General features: G+C 49.3%; 1 long non-coding RNA gene across 3 annotated transcripts; it reads right to left on the bottom strand.

Moving 5' to 3' along the window:
• Positions 1 to 9,365: 9,365 nt before the first annotated feature.
• LOC137385177 (uncharacterized) lies at positions 9,366 to 21,289 on the bottom strand. Of its 3 annotated transcripts, none has more exons than XR_010977742.1 (3): positions 21,190 to 21,289; positions 14,404 to 14,568; positions 9,366 to 11,706 (listed from the first exon to the last, which is right to left on the bottom strand). It is a non-coding gene; the product is annotated as an uncharacterized lncRNA (long non-coding RNA). The 3 variants fall into 3 exon arrangements; XR_010977744.1 differs by lacking the exon at positions 21,190 to 21,289 and adding an exon at positions 16,169 to 16,324; XR_010977743.1 differs by lacking the exon at positions 21,190 to 21,289 and adding an exon at positions 14,979 to 15,057.
• Positions 21,290 to 22,123: the final 834 nt, after the last annotated feature.

Below are 22,123 nucleotides of genomic sequence, written 5' to 3'. Positions count from 1 at the left end.
CCTAGGTGGGATCAAGAGAATGATTTTTACACATGTTTTGAAGAATCAAAGGGGGGACTGTGAGAACAGAATTTAGATTTTAGAATTTTTAAGAACAGAATTACATGGGAACATTTAAGATGAAACAATTAATCAGTCATGTACTGCTAACAAGCTAGCTTCTGTGCTGCAGGGAGGGACAGCTTATCAGAAATGACTTCATAACTTCAGGGCTGCAGAGGCAACTTGGCCTTGCAGCTGGTACAGAGAGAGAGAGACATTGTACTTCAACAGCACTCTTCTTATCACCCAGACATGACAATCCTAGGGAAAAGTTAGAATGAAAAACATAATGACCAGGCTAATACACGCCCCCTTGTTAGAGGGTGGCTCAGCCTACCCTTCAAATTCAGCAGTTGCTGAGTTTTTTCTTTATTTGCTTTTATATTTTGCTGTTTAAATGTTATTTGAGTAAATAGATCCATATAATCCTAGTGACGATATATAATCATATACAAGTTGATCGGTAGAGAGAAGGTTATCATAGAATGATAAAAGGGGAGAATGTGGAAGTGAGCAGAAAGGTATGGCACTATGCTTAATGGGAAATATAGCCAAGTTAGGAATAGTAGCTTTGCTGAGCTTTGATTTTAAGTGGCAGAAACCACAATGAAATATTTAAAAGTAAAGGCGGAGCGTGTGAGACAGTAAAGACTAGCCGACACTGGTAATTGCAAGGACATCTGTTCTTTATGGCCTGAGTGTATGACTCCCTGTGGTTTGAAGTAGATGGACTCATATGAATCAAAGGATGTCCATCCCTGTGTGAGTGATAAGAAGTGCTGGGCCCCTCTTATCTTCGTGAACTGCCACTACTTGATGTTGCTGCAGACGGCATGAAACACTCAGGAATGTACACCTAATAGAGATAGCAGGATGCGCCGCAATTACTTGTCACAAGGTCGAGACGGACTCATGATCTATGTAGGGAGTGAGACCAGCATGGTTATTGATGATTCCTATGCTCTTGTTAATTAGCTTGCTTATCCACTTTGTTTTATCTTGCTGGTACAAAACAATATTTTATTAGTAACAAGTATGTATTGAGAATGGAGTGTATTGTAACCTCAGTAACAGATGTACTGCATGTCACCACGTGGGTGAAGTTGAATTGTACTGCACTGATTGGTTAAACAAGGAGGTGTAGCATGAATCTTAATGTATAAACAGTAGTACCTGTATCACAAACTTCACTTACTCTGGGGGGGACCCGACAGACTCTGGTGGAGTCAGTGCCGCTGTTCTCAGAGTAAGTCCGCTGGCGACTGTGCAAATAAAGTAATTGATTTTACCTACACATCCGACTCGGTATATTTACTGAACCAGACTGAAGGCAAAAAGAACTCAGATTAACATATGTAGGTACCAATGATACAGGCAGGACAAGGAAGGAGGTTCTGCAGAGTTAGTATGAGGAGCTAGTCACCAAATGAAGAAGCAGAACATCAAAGGTAATTATATTGCGGAAGGCGATGGCGTAGTGGTATTGTCAGTGGACGAATAACCCAGAGACCCAGGGTACTGCTTTGGGGACATGGGTTCGAATCCCATCACGGCAGAAGGTGGAATTTAAATTCAAATAATAAATCTGGAATGAAAAGCTAGTCTAATGACGGCCATGAAAATATCATTTATTGTCATAAAAACCATCTGGTTCATTAATGCCATTTAGGGAAGGAAATTTGCTGTCCTTACCTGGTCTGGCCTACATGTGACTCCAGACCCACAGCAAGCCACTCTGTTGTATCTAACTGCTGCAAAGTCAATAAAGAATGAAACTGGACTGACCACCCGGAATAAACCTCGGTGCCGGAACCAACAAGGGCAAATCCAACCCTGAAAAGTCTTCCTTACTAACATCTGGGGGCTAATGCCAAAGTTGGAAGAGCTGTCCCACAGACTAGTCAAGCAATAGCCTGACACAGTCAAATTCATGGAATCATACCTTACAGATACTGTCCCAGACACCACCATCACCGAGTCTGTCCTCTCCTATCGGCAGGACAGACCCAGCAGAGGTAGCGGCACAGTGGTATACAGTAGGGAGGGAGTTGCTCTGGGCGTCCTCAACATCGACTTCAGACCCCATGAAGTCTCATGGCGTCAGGTCAAACATGGGCAAGAAAACCTCCTGCTGATTACCACCTACCGCCCTCCCTCAGCTGATGAATCCGGACTCTTCCATGCTGAACAGCACCTGGAGGAACCAATGAGGGTGGCAAGGGTACAGAATGTACTCTGGGTGGGGGACTTCAATGTCCATCACCAAGAGTGGTTCAGTAGCACCACTACTGACCGAGTCCTAAAGAACATATCTGCTAGACTGGGTCTGTGGCTGGTGGTGAGAGAACCAACAAGAGGGAAAAACATATTTGACTTTGTCCTCACCAATCTACCTGTTGCAGATGCATCTATTGGTAGGAGTAACCACAGCACAGTCCTTGTGGAGACAAAGTCCTGTCTTCACATTGAGGATACCCGCCATCGCATTCTGTGGCACTATCACCGTGCGAAATGGGATAAATTTCTAACAAATCTAGCAACACAAAACTGGGGATCCATGAGGCGCTGTGGGCCATCAGCAGCAGCAGAATTGTACTCAACCACAATCTGCAACCTTATGGCCCGGCATATTCCCCACTCTACCATTACCATCAAGCCAGGAGATCAAGTCTGGTTCAATGAAGAGTGCAGGAGGGCATGCCAGGAGCAGCACTAAGCAGACCTCAAAATGAGGTGTCAACCAAGGGAAGCTACAACACAGGACTACTTGCATGCCAAGCAGCGTAAGCAGCATGCGATAGTCAGAGCTCAGCGATCCCATAACCAACAGATCAGATCTAAGCTCTGCAGTCCTGCCACATCCAGCCGTGAATGCTGATGGACATTAAACAGCTAACTGGAGGAGGTGGCTCCACAAATATCCTCATCCTCAATGATGAGGGAGCCCAGCACAAGAGTGCAAAAGATAAGGCTGAAGCATTTGCAATCTTCAGCCAGAAGTGCCAAGTGGATGATCCATCTCGGCCTCCTCCTGAAGTCCCCAGCATCACAGATGACAGTCTTCAGCCAATTTGATTCACTCTGTGTGATATCAAGAAACGACTGAAGGCACTGGATACATCAAAGGCTATGGGCCTGACAGCACTCAGGCAATAGTACTGAAGACCTGTGCTCCAGAACTTGCCACGCCCTGAGCCAAGCTGTTTCAGTACAGCTACAACACTGGCATTTACCCGGCAATGTGGAAAATTGCCCAGGTATTTCCTCTACATCAAAAGCAAGACAAATCCAACCCGGCCAATTATTGCCTCATCAGTCTCTTCGCGATCATCAGTAAAGTCATGGAAGGTGCGGTTGACAATGCTATCAAGCGGCTCTTGCTTAGTAATAACCTGCTCTGTGATGCTCAACTTAGGTTCTGCCAGGGCCACTCAGCTCCTGTCCTCATTTCAGCTTGGGTTCAAATATGGACAAAAGAGCTCAACTGAAGACGTGCGCTGAGAATTACTGCCCCAGACATCAAGGCAGCATAGAAGGTCGTTTGGCATCAAGGAGCCCCAGCAAAACTGGAGTCAATCGGAATCAGGGGGAAAACTCTCTGCTGGTTGGAGTCATACCTAGCGCAAAGGAAGATGGTTATGGTTGTTGGAGGTCAATCATCTGAGCTCCAGGACACCAGTGCAGGAGTTCCTCAGGGTAGTGTCCTAGGCCCAACCATCTTCAGCTGCTTCATCAATGACCTTCCGTCAAATCATAAGATTAGAAGTGGGGATGATCGCTGATGATTGCAAATTGTTCAGCACCATTCGTCACTCCTCAGATACTGAAGCAGTCTGTAGAAATACAGCAAGATCTGGACAACATCCAGGCTTGGGCTGATAAGTGGCAAGTAACATTCACACCACACAAATGCCAGGCAATGACTATCTCAAAAAAGCGAGAATCTAACCACCCCTCTTGACATTCAACGGCATTACCATCGCTGAATCCCCCACTATAAACATCCTGGGAGTTATCATTGACCAGAAACCGAACTGCAGCAGCCACATAAACATTCTGGCTACAAGAGCAGGTCAGAGGCTGGGAATCCTTTGGTTAGTAACTCACCTCCCGACTTCCCAAAGCCTGTCCACCATCTACAAGGAACAAATCAGGAGTGTGATGGAATACTCTCCACTTGCCTGGATGGGTGCAGCTCCAACAACACTCAAGAAACTCAACCCTATCCAGGACAGAGCAGCCTGCTTGACTGGCACCCCTCCACCACCAACACACAGTGTTGGCAACAGTGTGTACCATCTACAAGATGCACTACAGCAACTCACCAATGCTCCTAGGACAGCACCTTCCATACCCGCGACCTCTACCACCAAGAAGGACAAGGGCAGCAGATGCTTGGGAACACGACCACCTGCAAATTCCCATCCAAGTCACAAACCATCCTGACCTGGAACTATATCGCCATTCCTCCACTGTCACTGGTTCAAAATCCTGGAACTCCCTTCTTTACAGCATTGTGGGTGTTCCTACCCCACATGGACTGCAGCGGTTCAAGAAGGCAGCTCACCACCACCTTCTCAAGGGCAATTAGGGATGGGCAATAAATGCTGGCCTGGTCAGCGATGCCCACATCCTGTAAAGCAACTTTAAAAAATCCTCCTGACTATAGAATCTCCCACCACTACACTCTCCTGTTCCTCTGCTCCACCTGCCTCTCACCCCTACCCACTCATGGTGACCTCTTGCGCCCTGGTGTCATACTGTTGCACAGGAGGATCCTTCTCCAGGCAACTATCTCTATCCACCTTTCAGTCCCCAATAGCATGTATCTGCTAAACAGTTCCAGTACTCAGGGGCTCCCTCCACCTATGACTGCGATGTCCCTCTAGATAGTCACTCACTTCCCTCTTTTTACTCAGCCCATTCTGTTCTCTCTTGCTGTGAGAGCTGCAAGTTCTTGCACAAGATCAGGTCAGAGATGATATTTTAAAGTATTTTGTGAACCTCCCTGTATCCATTCTCATTCTTCTTGAAGATGTTGGATCTTCTCCCCTATTTGGACCTTCAGCCATGGTGGTGACAGGCGTTCCCAGATTCTGATTCTCTGTAATAAAGTTAATATTAACATGAGGGTTGGACAGAAATACTAAAAAAAAGAGAATGTTGCCTAGTGAAACAGGATATCAGTCCCTCCTCCCATCAGTATAACAGCTGTCAGCTCTGGGATTGAGCATTTCCCGAGTGTTACGATCAACCCTCCACATCAGGTATGACCCAGACAGCTGCCCAGTCAGTCTCGCTGAGCTCCATCGCCCTGTTCCAGATGGACGCCCATCACCAAGACTCTGCACTAGAAGTGGGGTAGATGGTGGTGTAATGATAATGTCACTGAACTATACAACAGCTAGTGGAAGTAAAATTCAATGAACTAATAAAAATCTTCAACTGAATCTGTAATGGTGCCATGAAACTATCACCGATTGTCGTAAAAAAAACCCCATCTGGTTCACGAATGCCCTTAAGGGAAGAAAATCTGCCATCTTTACCTGGTCTGGCCTACATGTAACTCCAGACCCACAGCAATTTTGTTGACTCTTAACTGCCATCTGAAATGGCCCAGCGAGCCATTCAGTTGTCAAGGGCATTTTGGGATGGGCAACAAATGCTGGCTTTGCTTGCGATGCCTTCATCCCATCAAAGAATTTTTAAAAGTGCCCATTCCTTAGAGTTATTCATGTTGTGCAGGTCAAAAACAGCCTTATTTCTGAGGCAGTAAATATTCTGCAGGGAATTTTGGAGTAGGTGATCATTACTGTATTAAATGATCCACCAATTGGCTTTACACGGTCTGGTAGAATTACAGCATTTTTATTCACAGATCTGTGTTTAATATTTTGGATGTGCAAAGTGTTGATATTGAATTCTGCTACTTTATGAATATATCTCCCCACATACACAATATGTATCTGGGTGTGATCAAGAAAATTAGAATGGTTACAGCACAGAAGAACGTTTGGCCTATTGTGTCCGTGCCAGCTCTCTGCAAGAGCAACTCACCTCGTCCCCTGCCTTTTCCTCGACAATATTTTTCTCTTCAGATAATTGTTTCTTTTGAAAGCCATGACTGAATCTGCCTCCACCATACTCTCAGCGAGTGCATTCCAGATCCTAACCACTCACTGCATAGTAAAGTTTTTCCTCATGTCACCGTTGCTTCTTTTGCCAATCAGTTTAAATCAGTTCCTTCTGGTTCTTGATCCTTTCTTTATTTTTATTATTTTATTTTATTTAGAGATACAGCACTGAAACAGGCCCTTCGCCCCACCGAGTCTGTGCCAACCATCAACCACCCATTTATACCAATCCTACATTAATCGCTTATTCCTACCACATCCCCATCTTCCCTCAATTCCCCTACCACCTATCTATACGAAGGTCAATTTATAATGGCCAATTTACCTATCAACCTGCCAGTCTTTGGGAGGAAACCGGAGAACCCGGCGAAAATTCACGTGGTCACAGGGAGAACTTGCAAACTTGACACAGGCAGTACCCAGAACTGAACCCAGGTCGCTGGAGCTGTGAGGCTGCAGTGCTAACCACTGCGCCACCCCAATCCTTCTGTTAACAGGAACAGTTTCTCCCCATTTACTCTGTCCGGACGCCTCGTGATTTTGAACACCTCTATCAAATCTCCTCTTCTCCAGAAGAACATACCCAGCTTCTCCAATCTATCCATGTAACTGACGTTCCTCATCCCTGGAACCATTCTCGTGAATGTTCTCTGCACCCTCTCTAATCTCTACTCATCTTTCCTGAAGTGTGGTTCCCAGAACTGGACATAATATTCGAGTTGAGGCCAAACCAGTGTTTTATACTGGATTACCATAACTTCCTTCCTTGCTTTTGTACTCAATATCTCTACTTATAAAGTCCATGTACCTGTCAGATTTAGATTTAGGGATACAGCACTGAAACAGGCCCTTCAGCCCACCAAGTCTGTGCCGACCATTAACCACCCCTTTATACTAATCCTACACTAATCCCATATTCCTACCACATCCTTACCTGTCCCTATATTCCCCTACCACCTATCTATACTCGGGGCAATTTATAATGGTCAATTTACCTGTCAACCTGCAAGTCTTTTGGTTGTGGGAGGAAACCGGAGCACCCGGAGGAAACCCACGCAAACACAGGGGGAACTTGCAAACTCCACACAGGCTGTACCCAGAATTGAACCCGGGTCGCTGGAGCTGTGAGGCTGCAGTGCTAACCACTGCGCTGCTTTTGAACAGCTTTCTCAACCTATCCTGCCACCTTCAATCATTTGTGCACATATACCCCCAGGTCCCTCTGCTCCTGCACCCTATTTAGAAATATACCCTTTATTTTATATTGCCTCTCCTCGTCCTTCCTACCAAAATGTATCACTTCACACTTCTCTGTATTAAGTTTCATCTTCCACTTGTCCACACATTCCACTGTCCTGTCAATGTCCTTGTGAAGTTTATCACTATCCTCCTCACAGTACACAATACTTCCAAGTTTTGTGTCATCCGCAAATTTTGAAATTGTGCCCTGTACTCCCAAGTCAAGGTCATTGATAGATATCAGAAAAAGTAGTGATCCTAACAAAAATCCCTCGGGAACCCCACTGTATACCTTCCTCCAGTCTGAGAAACCAATACTCAGCCAATTTCAGACCCATGCTGCTACTCTCCCTCTTATTCCATGGGCTCTAACTTTGCCGACAAGCCTGTTATGTGGCTCTTTATCAAATGCCTTTTAGAGGTCCATGTACTTCACATGAACCACATTATCCTCATCAACGCACTGTTTCCTCATCAAAAAACTCCAGCAATAAGTTCAGCACAATTTGCCCTCTGAAATGTCCCAGCAAGCCACTCAGGGCGATTAGGGACAGGCAATAAATGTTGACCTAGTCAGCCCACATCCTCCAAACAAATAAAATAAATCATTTCCAAAAGCCTTTACGCCACCGACATTAAACTGACTGGCCTGTAATTGCTGGGCTCATCCTGACACCCTTTCTTGAACAAGGGTGTAACATTTGCAATTCTCCAGTCCTCTGGCACCACCTCAGTATCTAAGGAAGATTATGTCCAGTGGAGACTCGATAGAGGTTTAGAACCATAGAAAAGTTACAGCACAGAAGGAAGCCATTCAGCCCATCATGTCTGCGCCAGCTGAAAAAAAAACTAGCCACCCAATCTAATCCCACCTTCCAGCATCTGCTCCTTGCAGGTTACTGCATTTCAGCTGCAGGTCCAGGTAACTTTTAAATGGGTTGAGGGTTTCTGCCTCCACCACTGATCCGGGCAGTGAATTCCAGACACCACCACCCTCTGGTTGGACAATATTTTCTTCATGTCCCCTCTAATTCTTCTATCAATCACCTTAAATCTGTGCCCTCGGTAAGTGACCTCTCCGCGAGGGGAAACAGGTCCTTCCTGTCTACTCTATCTTGGCCCCTCATAATTTTATACACCTCAATTAGTCAGCCCTCAGCCTCCTCGGTTCTGAGGAAAACAACCCTAGACGAACCAATCTTTCCTCATAGCGGCAATTTTACCAAGATTATGACAGGTTTGGATAAGATCGATAAAGAAATGCTGTTCCCATTAGTTGATGCTATGAGGACTAGGGGCCACAGATCTAAGATTTTGTGTAAGAGATGCAGGGGGGAGTGGAAAATATGAGGGAGAATTTTCTTCACAGCAAGTGTCAATGAGCTGAAACTCGCTGTCTCTCAGGACAGTGGAAGTGGAGATGATCAATGATTTATCAATGAAATTGGATGGGCACTTGAGAGAAATAAATTTGAAAAGCTATGGGGATAGAACAGGGGTATGGGGCTGACTGGATTGCACTACAGAGAGCCAGCATGGACGCAATGGGCCAAATGGCCTCCTTCTGTGCTGTAATACCTCAATTTAAGACTTGCGGTCAAACTAGTTGCATGAAAACGCAGAGGCAGTGGAGGTGTCGAGAGAGGTGCAGCAGAGTGTTGTCAGTGGACATGTGAAAGCTGAGCCCTTGTCTTTACATTGTGTCTCCAAGGAGCAGCATAAGGATGAGAAATAGGAGGGGGTGAGGAGAGATCCATGGGGGTCTCCAGAGGCAATGGTGCAGGGGCAGGAAGAGAAGCCACTGAACAAGATTCTCTGGCTATCATTGGATGGGTAAGAGTGGAAACAAGTGAGTTCAGTCTCATTGAGCTGGACAACGAAGGAGAGGCACTGAAGGAGGATGTGTAGGAATCGGTTCGGACCTGTATAGGTAAAGAAGTCTCGACACCATTCGAAATCAATTACTCTTTATTGCTTGCAAGCTGAACTCAGCTGATTCTACTGCGCAGGAGCACACGCCCCACTGACAGTGTCACAAGTGAGTTCAGTTTAAACAATGCGAGTAGCATTTATACATTTCAGAGCGTCACTTGTTATTCTAAATTTAGTGTGGTTGCATAAGCAATTTACAGAAGCAGAAGGTTCAGCAGATTATTCTTTGCTCACATCCCCATATCTGTCATGGGTTCCGTCTACACCTTGAGACAGTTAGTGTGGTTAGATTAGGTACAAGCTGCATCCTGTTATCACTGTTTCTGAAGCGTTAGCACACCCAATCTGGAGGTCACGAACTTGCAATAGTTAGTGAATGAGTCATTTTTGTCTGCTGAGCTTTCTTATCCGAACAAACCAGATGGAACATTTTACTGCTGACATGACCTCGCAGATCATGCAGCCGGGAGTTTAGTCTCGTTTTCTCTAAAACTTGTTTTCATTGTTTTTTCTGGGTCAGGGCTAGGAGTCCGAGCAAGTTTCCACATTTCCTCCTTTTATCATATCATGACAACAAAACATCATCGTATGCGGAGCGGAGAGGTAGGGGGCTTAAAGTAGTCGTGATCATTAAGTCCTTCAACATCAATACCTGCCAGTCGGGTAACCTCCCTGGTTTCCACCTCGTCAGTAGCAGAGGTGCTTCTGGGAGGCTCCGAAGCGGTGGGACGATAACGTACGGGGAGCTGGGTCATGGTAGTCATTTCCCCACAATATCGGGTCAGGAGGCACTTAATGATGCTTTGGAAGGCGGAAAAAAGGAGCATAACCACGACTATTACCAAAGAATGCATAATCCAGGTTCCCCAGCCACCGCCAAACAGCCAGTTCAGCCAATCCTCTCCTACTTTAGGGCCCTGCCTGAAATCATCAAGCTGGTCTTTAATGGCGTTAATGGCCTCGGTGATGTTGAGCGACTCATCCCGTACATTGGTAATACATTTGTCCCCCACGATCATACACACTCCCCCTTGCTGGGCCAGGAGGTAGTCTATAGCATAACGGGTCTGTTGGGTGTATAGTCGCAGTTCGGACAGCTCTCGATTGATGGCTTCCAGACCCCTTCTAGTGCTATTTCCCAGGATAGTTAGGCCGCAAATGAGATAATTCCTATTCTTAGCAGCTACGACTCCCGCCGATCCTCCCAGCGAGAGAGCACTAAGGAATCCGTAGCCCAGTGACGATCCCAGGGTAATAGGATCCTTCCAATCGGCGCAGAAGTCTGAACTGATAGTCCGGGCCACTATTCTCCTGCGAGTGTGAGAGTCTCTTGGGGGCATGGGACGGTGAGTGGTCCTATTGCTCCGACTGCAAAACGAATCGGGAGAGTTGGTGTTGCCGTTGTGTAAGTGCCGTTGAGGAGAAACATGAATCCCCTCTTGGCTCGGTAACATGTAATAATTTTGTTATTGATCTGTGTGAACTGGACGTACCACCAGTTGCGGGGGTCGGTTGATCTTCCATTTGACCCGATCATTTGGTGCGAATCGAATGGATACGACCATGCGTCTGAGCTCACATGGGTTCCATTACAATGGCCGCAAATGAATTGCCTGCCTGCCGTGACGTTGAAACATCTTTCCTTATCACATGTACATGAAAACTGGCCTCGGTGTATTTGGCAATGCTGGCGAGCACACTGTCTCTGTACACAAGTAGCGTTCTTAGGGACGAGGGCATAGGCACATCCCCAGCCCTGTCCCGTAAAACACAGGGGAAAATCCTCCCTCTTTGAACAGCTAGTCCCCCCTGTCCCCTGCACCCCCCTGCAATTGGGATGAGTGGGATCTATTAATTCTACACATCTTCCCTGCATACTCCTGTTGTATCTGCCCTCCTGTCCCTCACAGGGTTGACCTGATGTCTCGACAGTGTACAGTTGGAGAGGGTTCCAACCAGGAGTGGCCACAAATAAGGCCTCAACCGATCTGGCCAAGGGGTAACATACAGTCCGATTTCCATACAATTTGGTATGGACCCGGTGGAAAAGATTATCCTTCAATCCTTTGACCTGGGTGACCATGACAATGTAGGTTATCGCAACTAAGAGTCCAAAGCTGAGGAGACTTTTTTGCAATGGCTCTTGTGAACCCATTTTGGTTTTCCTTTTAACTTGACAGCTGTAGGGGTTGTCAGGATGATATGGTACGGTCCTCTCCACCGGGTGCCGAGCTTCCGCTTGTTCCACTCTTTAATCAGGATGAAATCGCCGGGTTTCAGATCGCTCGACCAGTCGGCTGGTGATTCATCAGTCCCTTGGCATTTTTTTTCTGGACCGCTCTAACCTGCGAATGGAGAGCTTTGAGAGCAGAGGTTAGTGCCATCATGTAAGATATCATCTGGTCACTCATTACAGATCTAGAGTTCCCACAGGGTCAGTGGTTCATGGAGTCCTCATTGGTCGGCCATATAATATTTCGGCCGCCGAGAGTCCATGAGCTGTTTGAGGAGTGATCCTCATATGAAACAGGGCGATTGGTAAGACCTGAAGCCAATTTAGTCCAGTTTCGATTGTCAATTTTGCAAGTTTGGTTTTCAATGTTTGGTTAGCTCTTTCCGCTACTCCAGCAGCTTGTGGCCGCTGTGGACAGTGGAATTGTTGTCTAATTTTTAATGCCGAACATAATTCAACGTTTATTTGTCCCACAAAATGTGGACCATTATCTGAACTTATAGCGTGAGGTATGCCGAACCTTGGAATGACATCCTTCATCAATATTTTCACCACTGTTTCAGCAGCATTATCTACTGTGGGGTAAGCTTCTATCCACCTCATAAAAACATCGAATAAAACAAGACAATATTTGTAACTATGTACACGGGGTAATTCAATAAAATCAATCTGAACAGTTGAAAAAGGTCCATCTGGCAAGGGTGTGGAGCCCTGCTTACATTTTGCGCCCTGGCCAATGTTGTATTTCTGACAAGTTGTGCACCTTGCAGCCACTCTTTCAGCGCTTGAAGAGAAATTCGGGCTCCACCAGGATTGCAATAATAATTTTACCATTCCCTCCTTGCCAAGATGTGTACATGTGTGGACAGAGTCCAAGAATAATGGTAAAAACGCATCGGGCAGACAGACCTGCCCTGCAGGGGAAGTCCAAAGGTTGGATTTGTTGTCAAAGGTCCTGGGCCAGAATACATGCACGGGTCAGGGCAAAGAGTTCAGCTTTCTGAGCTGAAGTAGATTCCAGGAAGGCAGCTGCTTCCAGGACGTGGTGATCATCCACAATAGCGTATCCAGCAGAGCGTTGGCCGTCAGGTGTCAATGAGGAACTGCCGTCAACGTATAGGATCAGCTCCGCGTTCAGAAAGGGCTGGTCGGAGAGGTCGGAACGGGAGACCGTGAGGTGGTGGTTTAACTCGATACAATCATGAGGGGGACTGGACAGAGTGAATGGAGGATCTTCAAGAAAGAGGGCTGGGTTGATGGCTGAACAATAGTGAAAGGATATAAGGAAATTCTGCAGTAGCGATATCTCATAGCGACTTTGCCGGGCAGTAGTGAGGTGCTGGGTCTGTTGGCTTGTGAGTAAGGCCACCACTGAGTGCGTGGTATAAATATGGACCAGTTTCTGTAATGTGAGACTGGAGGAGGCCTGGACAAGTGCGTGTGTCAAGAATGGCGGGGAACAAGGAGGGTTCCAGCGAAACCTGGGCTCCTTCTGACCGTACCAAATATCGCCCTCGTCGTCAGTGTCCGTGTTCCCCATATCGGAGTCATCTTCTCGTTGGTATAGTTCTTTAGGGAGTAACTTGGATGGTTCCGAAGAGGGTTTAGGTTCGTTTTTGGTTCTCAGTCTTGTCCGGGTAGTGATCGGGTCAGTGGATGAACGCGGGCTGTGTCGGGGGGTGGGCATGGGCGGCTGTAGTGGAGGTCCAGGGGTTAGGGGAGGGGACGGTCTCAATGAGGGGGCTGTCGTAGAACCCTCCACAGGGCCGGCAAGGAAGGAAACCAACTCAAAAGTAAACTTATATTTTAGAGACAGCAAGATATTGGAGATGCTGGAAGTCTGAAAAAAACCAATAAAATGTTGGAAACCCTCAGTGGGTCAGACAGTGTCTGGGGGGGGGGAGAGGACGGTGAGGTTCATGGTTCAGGTTGATTACCATTCCTGAGAACAAGATCAGGATCTGAAACATTAACCCCACCTTCCTCTCTCCACAGATACTCTCTGATCCACTGAGTATTTCCAGCATTTTCTGCTTTATTTCTAATATCATTCCTCACCCCATTTCAGACTAGATTCTGTGTTTTCTTGGTTTGGATTCTATTTCAGAATACACTAGGAAACTGATGTTGGCTTTGTATCCAACATTGATTTTGGAAGCACATTCCCTGCTTGCTTTGACCACTGTTGTTTGATTTCTATATTATGTGTCCCTGTGACCAATGAAATAGGAGGTAAACACTCACCCGGTGTTTAATGTCTTTTACCATCTCCAGTACTAAACATTGGGTTTGTTGAAAGGTAATGAAGCTGTGTTCAGCATTCACTATCTGACAATACACCACATCTGCTGGTCAGAGGCCGTGCTGATCTTTGAGGTTTGTCTCTGCATCGTGTTCAGTGAATTGACAGGAATGAGTTTCACAGTTCAATCTCCTATTTGATTTGTCCCCAAATCTGAGACATTTTAACACTGATCAGATGATGTTGGTGTGAGTTCAGCCCCACGTAATAAACAGACAGGTGTCCAAATGCTGGGCTCTGCCCAAGACGAGAGTCACCCCTTAGATCAAATCCCTTTACTCAAAATTGTACACAAGATTCACTTGGGCCTCTCTGTGGTTATGAAGGTGCTTCTGGTTTTTGTGTGTTTTGAGACAGAAACTGATCTCACTTCACATTCCACTGCACGGCCTCATTCTGGGTAATTGTTCTCGATGGTCAGACTCTCCCAATCTCATTCTCACCATTTCCTACCTTACCTCATTAGCTTTTTACTGTCTACAGGACCAGTGTTTCTCAGAGTAAATTGGACTTTCTCTTACCTTTCTCCCCAGTCGATCTATGGAAGCTCTTTGAATCAAAGCGTTCTCTCTGGTTGGTGCTTTCACAATCCTGTGCTAGTTCACCTGCTGTTGTTCCTCAGTCGACAATCCCTGTTTACATCCAGCTGTGGACGTTTCTCATCACTCCGTCATTCACCAGGAGATCTAACGATGGCATAACAGAAAATGAGAAGGATGCAGGCGGTGTGAGGTAATGTAATGTACACTTGTCTTCTAACCCATCAAAGTGAAATTTAAGAGACAAATCTTTCTGTTTGATTTTGTTCCTTTCCACAGATCCACGGTCTGTCCAACTGGGCTACAGGAAAACAACCAGTGTTTGCGGCAGAAACGTGACTTTTTTCTCGGCACCGTGGACATACTGACACTGTAATAGAAACTGTCTCTTGGATTGCTGAGGTAACAGAGGGACCAACAGCTGCCGGGATCCTCCACGTCTTCAGGATCAGGGCCTTGTGTGTCTGGTGAATTCAGTCCCTTTCTCAGATCCCCAACTCACCCACCTGGAATTCCCACAAACCTTCACAAATGAATATGGAAATGTGGCATTTTACCTCTGTGCTTGAGGCAAACATCTGATCTCACTGGGTCCATCCTCCCCGGGTTACACACTGTCTGATCTCACTGGGTCCATCCTCCCCGGGTGACACACGGTCTGATCACACTGGGTCCATCCTCCCCGGGATACACACGGTCTGATCACACTGGGTCCATCCTCCCCAGGCTACACACTGTCTGATCACACTGGCTCCATCCTCCCCGGGTTACACACTGTCTGATCTCACTGGGTCCATCCTCCCCGGGTTACACACTGTCTGATCACACTGGGTCCATCCTCCCCGGGTTACACACTGTCTGATCTCACTGGGTCCATCCTCCCCGGGTTACACACGGTCTGATCACACTGGGTCCATCCTCCCCGGGTTACACACGGTCTGATCACACTGGGTCCATCCTCCACAGGCTACACACTGTCTGATCACACTGGGTTCATCCTCCCCGGGTTACACACTGTCTGATCACACTGGGTCCATCCTCCCCGGGTTACACACTGTCTGATCACACTGGGTCCATCCTCCCCAGGCTACACACTGTCTGATCTCACTGGGTCCATCCTCCCCAGGTTACACACTGTCTGATCTCACTGGGTCCATCCTCCCCGGGTGACACACTGTCTGATCACACTGGGTCCATCCTCCCCAGGTTACACACTGTCGGATCTCACTGGGTCCATCCTACCCGGGTTACACTCTGTCTGACCTCACTGGGTCCAGCCTCCCCAGGTTACACACTGTCTGATCTCACTGGGTCCATCCTCCTGGTGTTACACACTGTCCGATCTCACTGGGTCCATCCTCCCCGGGTTACACACTGTCCGATCTCACTGGGTCCATCCTCCCCGGATTACACACTGTCCGATCTCACCTGTTTCATCCTCCCCCGGTTACACAATGTCTGATCTCACTGGGTCCATCCTCCCCAGGTTACACACTGTCTGATCTCATTGGGTCCATCCTCCCCGGGTTACACAATGTCTGATCTCACTGGGTCCATCCTCCCCAGGTGACACACTGTCTGATCACACTGGGTCCATCCTCCCCGGGTTACACACTGTCTGATCTCACTGGGTCCAGTCTCCCGGGTTACACACTGTCTGATCTCACTGGGTCCATCCTCCCCGGGTTACACACTGTCTGATATCACTGGGTCCATCCTCCCCAGGTTACAAACTGTCCGATCTCACCTGTTCCATCCTCTCCGGGTTACACACTGTCTGATCTGACTGGGTCCAGTCTCCCGGGTTACACACTGTTCGATCTCACTGGGTCCATCCTCCCCAGGTTGCAAACTGTCCGATCTCACCTGTTCCATCCTCCCCGGGTTACACACTGTCTGATCTCACTGGATCCATCCTCCCCCGGTTACACACTGTCTGATCACACTGGGTCCATCATCCCCGGATGACTCACTGTCTAATCTCACTGGGTCCATCCTCCCCGGGTTACACACTGTCTGATCTCACTGGGTCCATCCTCCCCGGGTTAGACACTGTCTGATCTCACTGGGTCCATTCTCCCCGGGTTACACACTGTCTGATCTCACTGGGTCCATCCTTCCCGGGTTACACACTGTCTGATCTCACTGGGTCCATCCTCCCCGGGTTCCACACTGTCTGATCTCACTGGGTCCATCCTCCCCGGGTGACACACTGTCTGATCTCACTGGGTCCATCCTTCCCGGGTTACACACTGTCTGATCTCATTGGGTCCATCCTTCCCGGGTTACACACTGTCTGATCTCACTGGGTCCATCCTCCCCCGGTTACACACTGTGTGATCTCACCGGGTCCATCATCTCCGGGTTACACACTGTCTGATCTCACCGGGTCCATCCTCCCCCAGTTACACACTGTCTCATCTCACTGGGTCCATCCTCCCCGGGTTAGACACTGTCTGATCTCACTGGGTCCATCCACCCCAGGTTAGACACTGTCTGATCTCAGTGGGTCCATCCTCCCCGGGTTACACACTGTCTGATCTCACCGGCTCCATCCTCCCCGGGTTAAACACTGTCCGATCTCACCGGGTCCATACTGCCCGGTTTACTCACTGTCTGATCACACTGCGTCCATCCTCCCCGGGTTACACACTATCTGATCACACTGTGTCCATCCTCCCCGGGTTACACACTATCTGATCTCACTGGGTCCATCCTCCCCGGGTTACACAATGTCTGATCACACTGGGTCCATCCTCCCCGGGTTACACACTGTCTGATCACACTGGGTCCATCCTCCCCGGGTTACACAATGTCTGATCACACTGGGTCCATCCTCCCCGGGTTACACACTGTCTGATCTCATTGGGTCCATCCTCCCCGGGTTACACACTGTCTGATCTCACTGGGTCCATCCTCCCCGGGTTACACACTGTCTGATCTCACTGGGTCCATCCTCCCCAGGTTACACACTGTCTGATCACACTGGGTCCATCCTCCCCGGGTTACACACTGTCTGATCACACTGGGTCCATCCTCCCCGGGTTACACACTGTCTGATCTCATTGGGTCCATCCTCCCCGGGTTACACACTGTCTGATCTCATTGGGTCCATCCTCCCCGGGTTACACACTGTCTGATCTCATTGGGTCCATCCTCCCCGGGTTACACAATGTCTGATCACACTGGGTCCATCCTCCCCGGGTTACACACTGTCTGATCTCATTGGGTCCATCCTCCCCGGGTTACACACTGTCTGATCTCATTGGGTCCATCCTCCCCGGGTTACACACTGTCTGATCTCACTGGGTCCATCCTCCCCAGGTGACACACTGTCTGATCACACTGGGTCCATCCTCCCCGGGTTACACACTGTCTGATCTCACTGGGTCCAGTCTCCCGGGTTACACACTGTCTGATCTCACTGGGTCCATCCTCCCCGGGTTACACACTGTCTGATATCACTGGGTCCATCCTCCCCAGGTTACAAACTGTCCGATCTCACCTGTTCCATCCTCTCCGGGTTACACACTGTCTGATCTGACTGGGTCCAGTCTCCCGGGTTACACACTGTTCGATCTCACTGGGTCCATCCTCCCCAGGTTGCAAACTGTCCGATCTCACCTGTTCCATCCTCCCCGGGTTACACACTGTCTGATCTCACTGGATCCATCCTCCCCCGGTTACACACTGTCTGATCACACTGGGTCCATCCTCCCCGGATGACTCACTGTCTAATCTCACTGGGTCCATCCTCCCCGGGTTACACACTGTCTGATCTCACTTGGTCCATCCTCCCCGGGTTAGACACTGTCTGATCTCACTGGGTCCATTCTCCCCGGGTTACACACTGTCTGATCTCACTGGGTCCATCCTTCCCGGGTTACACACTGTCTGATCTCACTGGGTCCATCCTCCCCGGGTTCCACACTGTCTGATCTCACTGGGTCCATCCTCCCCGGGTGACACACTGTCTGATCTCACTGGGTCCATCCTTCCCGGGTTACACACTGTCTGATCTCATTGGGTCCATCCTTCCCGGGTTACACACTGTCTGATCTCACTGGGTCCATCCTCCCCCGGTTACACACTGTGTGATCTCACCGGGTCCATCCTCTCCGGGTTACACACTGTCTGATCTCACCGGGTCCATCCTCCCCCAGTTACACACTGTCTCATCTCACTGGGTCCATCCTCCCCGGGTTAGACACTGTCTGATCTCACCGGGTCCATCCTCCCCCAGTTACACACTGTCTCATCTCACTGGGTCCATCCTCCCCGGGTTACACACTGTCTGATCACACTGGGTCCATCCTCCCCGGGTTAAACACTGTCTGATCTCACCGGGTCCATCCTGCCCGGTTTACTCACTGTCTGATCACACTGCGTCCATCCTCCCCGGGTTACTCAATGTCTGATCTCACTGGGTCCATCCTCCCCAGGTTACACACTATCTGATCACACTGGGTCCATCCTCCCCGGGTTACACACTGTCTGATCACACTGGGTCCATCATCCCCGGGTTACTCACTATCTGATCTCACTGGGTCCATCCTCCCCGGGTTACACACTGTCTGATCTCACTGGGTCCATCCTCCCCGGGTTACACAATGTCTGATCTGACCGGGTCCATCCTGCCCGGGTTACTCACTGTCTGATCACACTGGGTCCATCCTCCCCGGGTTACATACTGTCTGATCACACTGTGTCCATCCTCCCCAGGTTACACACTATCTGATCTCACTGGGTCCTTCCTCCCCGGGTTACACACTGTCTGATCTCACCGGGTCCATCCTCCCCGGGTTACACAATGTCTGATCACACTGGGTCCATCCTCCCCGGGTTACACACTGTCTGATCACACTGGGTCCATCCTCCCCGGGTTACACAATGTCTGATCACACTGGGTCCATCCTCCCCAGGTTACACACTGTCTGATCACACTGGGTCCATCCTCCCCGGGTTACACAATGTCTGATCACACTGGGTCCTTCCTCCCCGGGTTACACACTGTCTGATCTCACTGGGTCCATCCTCCCCGGGTTACACACTGTCTGATCTCACCGGCTCCATCCTCCCCGGGTTAAACACTGTCTGATCTCACCGGGTCCATCCTGCCCGGGTTACTCACTGTCTGATCACACTGCGTCCATCCTCCCCGGGTTAGACACTGTCTGATCTCACTGGGTCCATCCTCCCGGGTTACACACTGTCTGATCACACTGGGTCCATCCTCCCCGGGTTGCACACTGTCTGATCTCACTGGGTCCATCCTCCCCGGGTTACACACTGTCTGATCTCACTGGGTCCATCTCCCCGGGTTACACACTGTCCGATATCACTGGGTCCATCCTCCACGGGTTACACACTGTCTGATCTCACTGGGTCCATCCTCCCCGGGTTACACACTGTCCGATATCACTGGGTCCATCCTCCACGGGTTACACACTGTCCGATATCACTGGGTCCATCCTCCCCGGGTTACACACTGTCTGATCTCACTGAGTCCATCCTCCCCGGGTTACACACTGTCTGATCTCACTGGGTCCATCCTCCCCGGGTTACACACTGTCCGATCTCACTGGGTCCATCCTCCCCGGGTTACACACTGTCCGATGTCACTGGGTCCATCCTCCCCGGGTTACACACTGTCTGATCTCACTGGCTCCATCCTCCCCGGGTTACACACTGTCTGATCTCACTGGGTCCATCCTCCCCGGGTTACACACTGTCTGATCACACTGGGTCCATCCTCCCCGGGTTACACACTGTCCGATCTCACTGGGTCCATCCTCCCCGGGTTACACACTGTCTGATCTCACTGGGTCCATCCTCCCCGGGTTACACACTGTCTGATCACACTGGGTCCATCCTCCCCGGGTTACACACTGTCCGATTTCACTGGGTCCATCCTCCCCGGGTTACACACTGTCCGATGTCACTGGGTCCATCCTCCCCGGGTTACACACTGTCTGATCTCACTGGGTCCATCCTCCCCGGGTTACACACTGTCTGATCACACTGGGTCCATCCTCCCCGGGTTACACACTGTCCGATCTCACTGGGTCCATCCTCCCCGGGTTACACACTGTCTGATCTCACTGGGTCCATCCTCCCCGGGTTAGACACTGTCTGATCTCACTGGGTCCATTCTCCCCGGGTTACACACTGTCTGATCTCACTGGGTCCATCCTTCCCGGGTTACACACTGTCTGATCTCACTGGGTCCATCCTCCCCGGGTTACACACTGTCCGATCTCACTGGGTCCATCCTCCCCGGGTTACACACTGTCTGATCACACTGGGTCCATCCTCCCCGGGTTACACACTGTCTGATCACACTGAGTCCATCCTCCCCGGGTTACACAATGTCTGATCACACTGGGTCCATCCTCCCCGGGTTACACACTGTCTGATATCACTGGGTCCATCCTCCCCGGGTTACACAATGTCTGATCACACTGGGTCCATCCTCCCCGGGTTACACACTGTCTGATCACACTGAGTCCATCCTCCCCGGGTTACACACTGTCCAATCTCACTCGGTCCATCCTCCCCAGTTTATTTACTGTTTCTGGTCTGTTTTGCTGTTTGTTTTCACTGCGATTTCTGTTGCAGGAAATGCGCCATTTTCTCTCAAATGCAGTTTAACCAACCCCAAAGCATTCGCTGTATTTATATCAAAACACGGGCACTATGATAGATATTAGCACTGTCATGTTGTATACTACGCTCCACATTCATACTCAAATTGGAATTATTTCTCACCGTCTCTCACAAATGCTCCCTCGCGTCTGTCACTCCGATTCCCCGATCAACAGCAGGAAGTAACACTGCGCCTGCGTGTGCGGTATGCCGTAGCATTGCGCCTGTGCAGTAGATGTTGACCGGAACAGTGCGCCTGCGCGTTGAGTATTTATTTGAACGAACTGAAATTCAACATCAATCTGTGCGTGGAGTTCGGCGCAGGCGCACTGCGTCAGATCTCGGACATGCGCCGTCGGCGGGGCTCTGACGACACGCTCGCTGCTCGGCCGGCTCAGCCGCAGACTCGTTTTTTCTTTCAAGCCTCCGGAGAGCGCGCGACCATCTGCCGGTCACTGGTGGGCGGGACTTTGCGGACCCCCTGTCCTGATTAGTGGGAGCGGACTGTCAATCCCCGGTCTCAGCCAGTAGGAGGAGCGGGTTTGAAGAGGGGAGTCACTCTGCAGCGTCACACCAGACGATGGTGGAAATGTTGAGCAGGTCCGGCTGATTATATAGAGAGAGAAAGAGAGTTAACAGTTCAGGACCGGGAGACATGGTCAGAAGAGGGAAAGTGAGTGCAGAGGCAGGGAAAGCGGGTGCAGGAGGAAAGGGAAGGTGGAGGGCGGTGTTGGTGATGAGTTGGGAGACAGGGGGCAGATCATGGCAGTTTGACATCGTTGGATCACCCTGATCAGACCAGTACTGTACCCGGCAGGAAGATCACTGATAGTCTCCTGATACTCAGGGATATGATCACCTCTGTGCAGGACAGGGGGGTGAACACCTGCTTCATCAGCTTGGACCAGGAGAAGGCTTTTGACAGGCAATCGCACACATACATGATGGACGTGCTTTCCAAAATGGGGTTTGGGGAGGGAATCCGCCATTGGATCAAACTGCTGGACACAAACATTAGTAACGCAGTCTCAATCAATGGGTGGGAATCAGAAAGTTT

The sequence above is a fragment of the Heterodontus francisci genome, chromosome 28 (assembly GCF_036365525.1).
Source record: "Heterodontus francisci isolate sHetFra1 chromosome 28, sHetFra1.hap1, whole genome shotgun sequence".
NCBI lineage: Eukaryota > Metazoa > Chordata > Chondrichthyes > Heterodontiformes > Heterodontidae > Heterodontus > Heterodontus francisci.
This window is presented reverse-complemented; position numbering and strand designations above follow the sequence as displayed.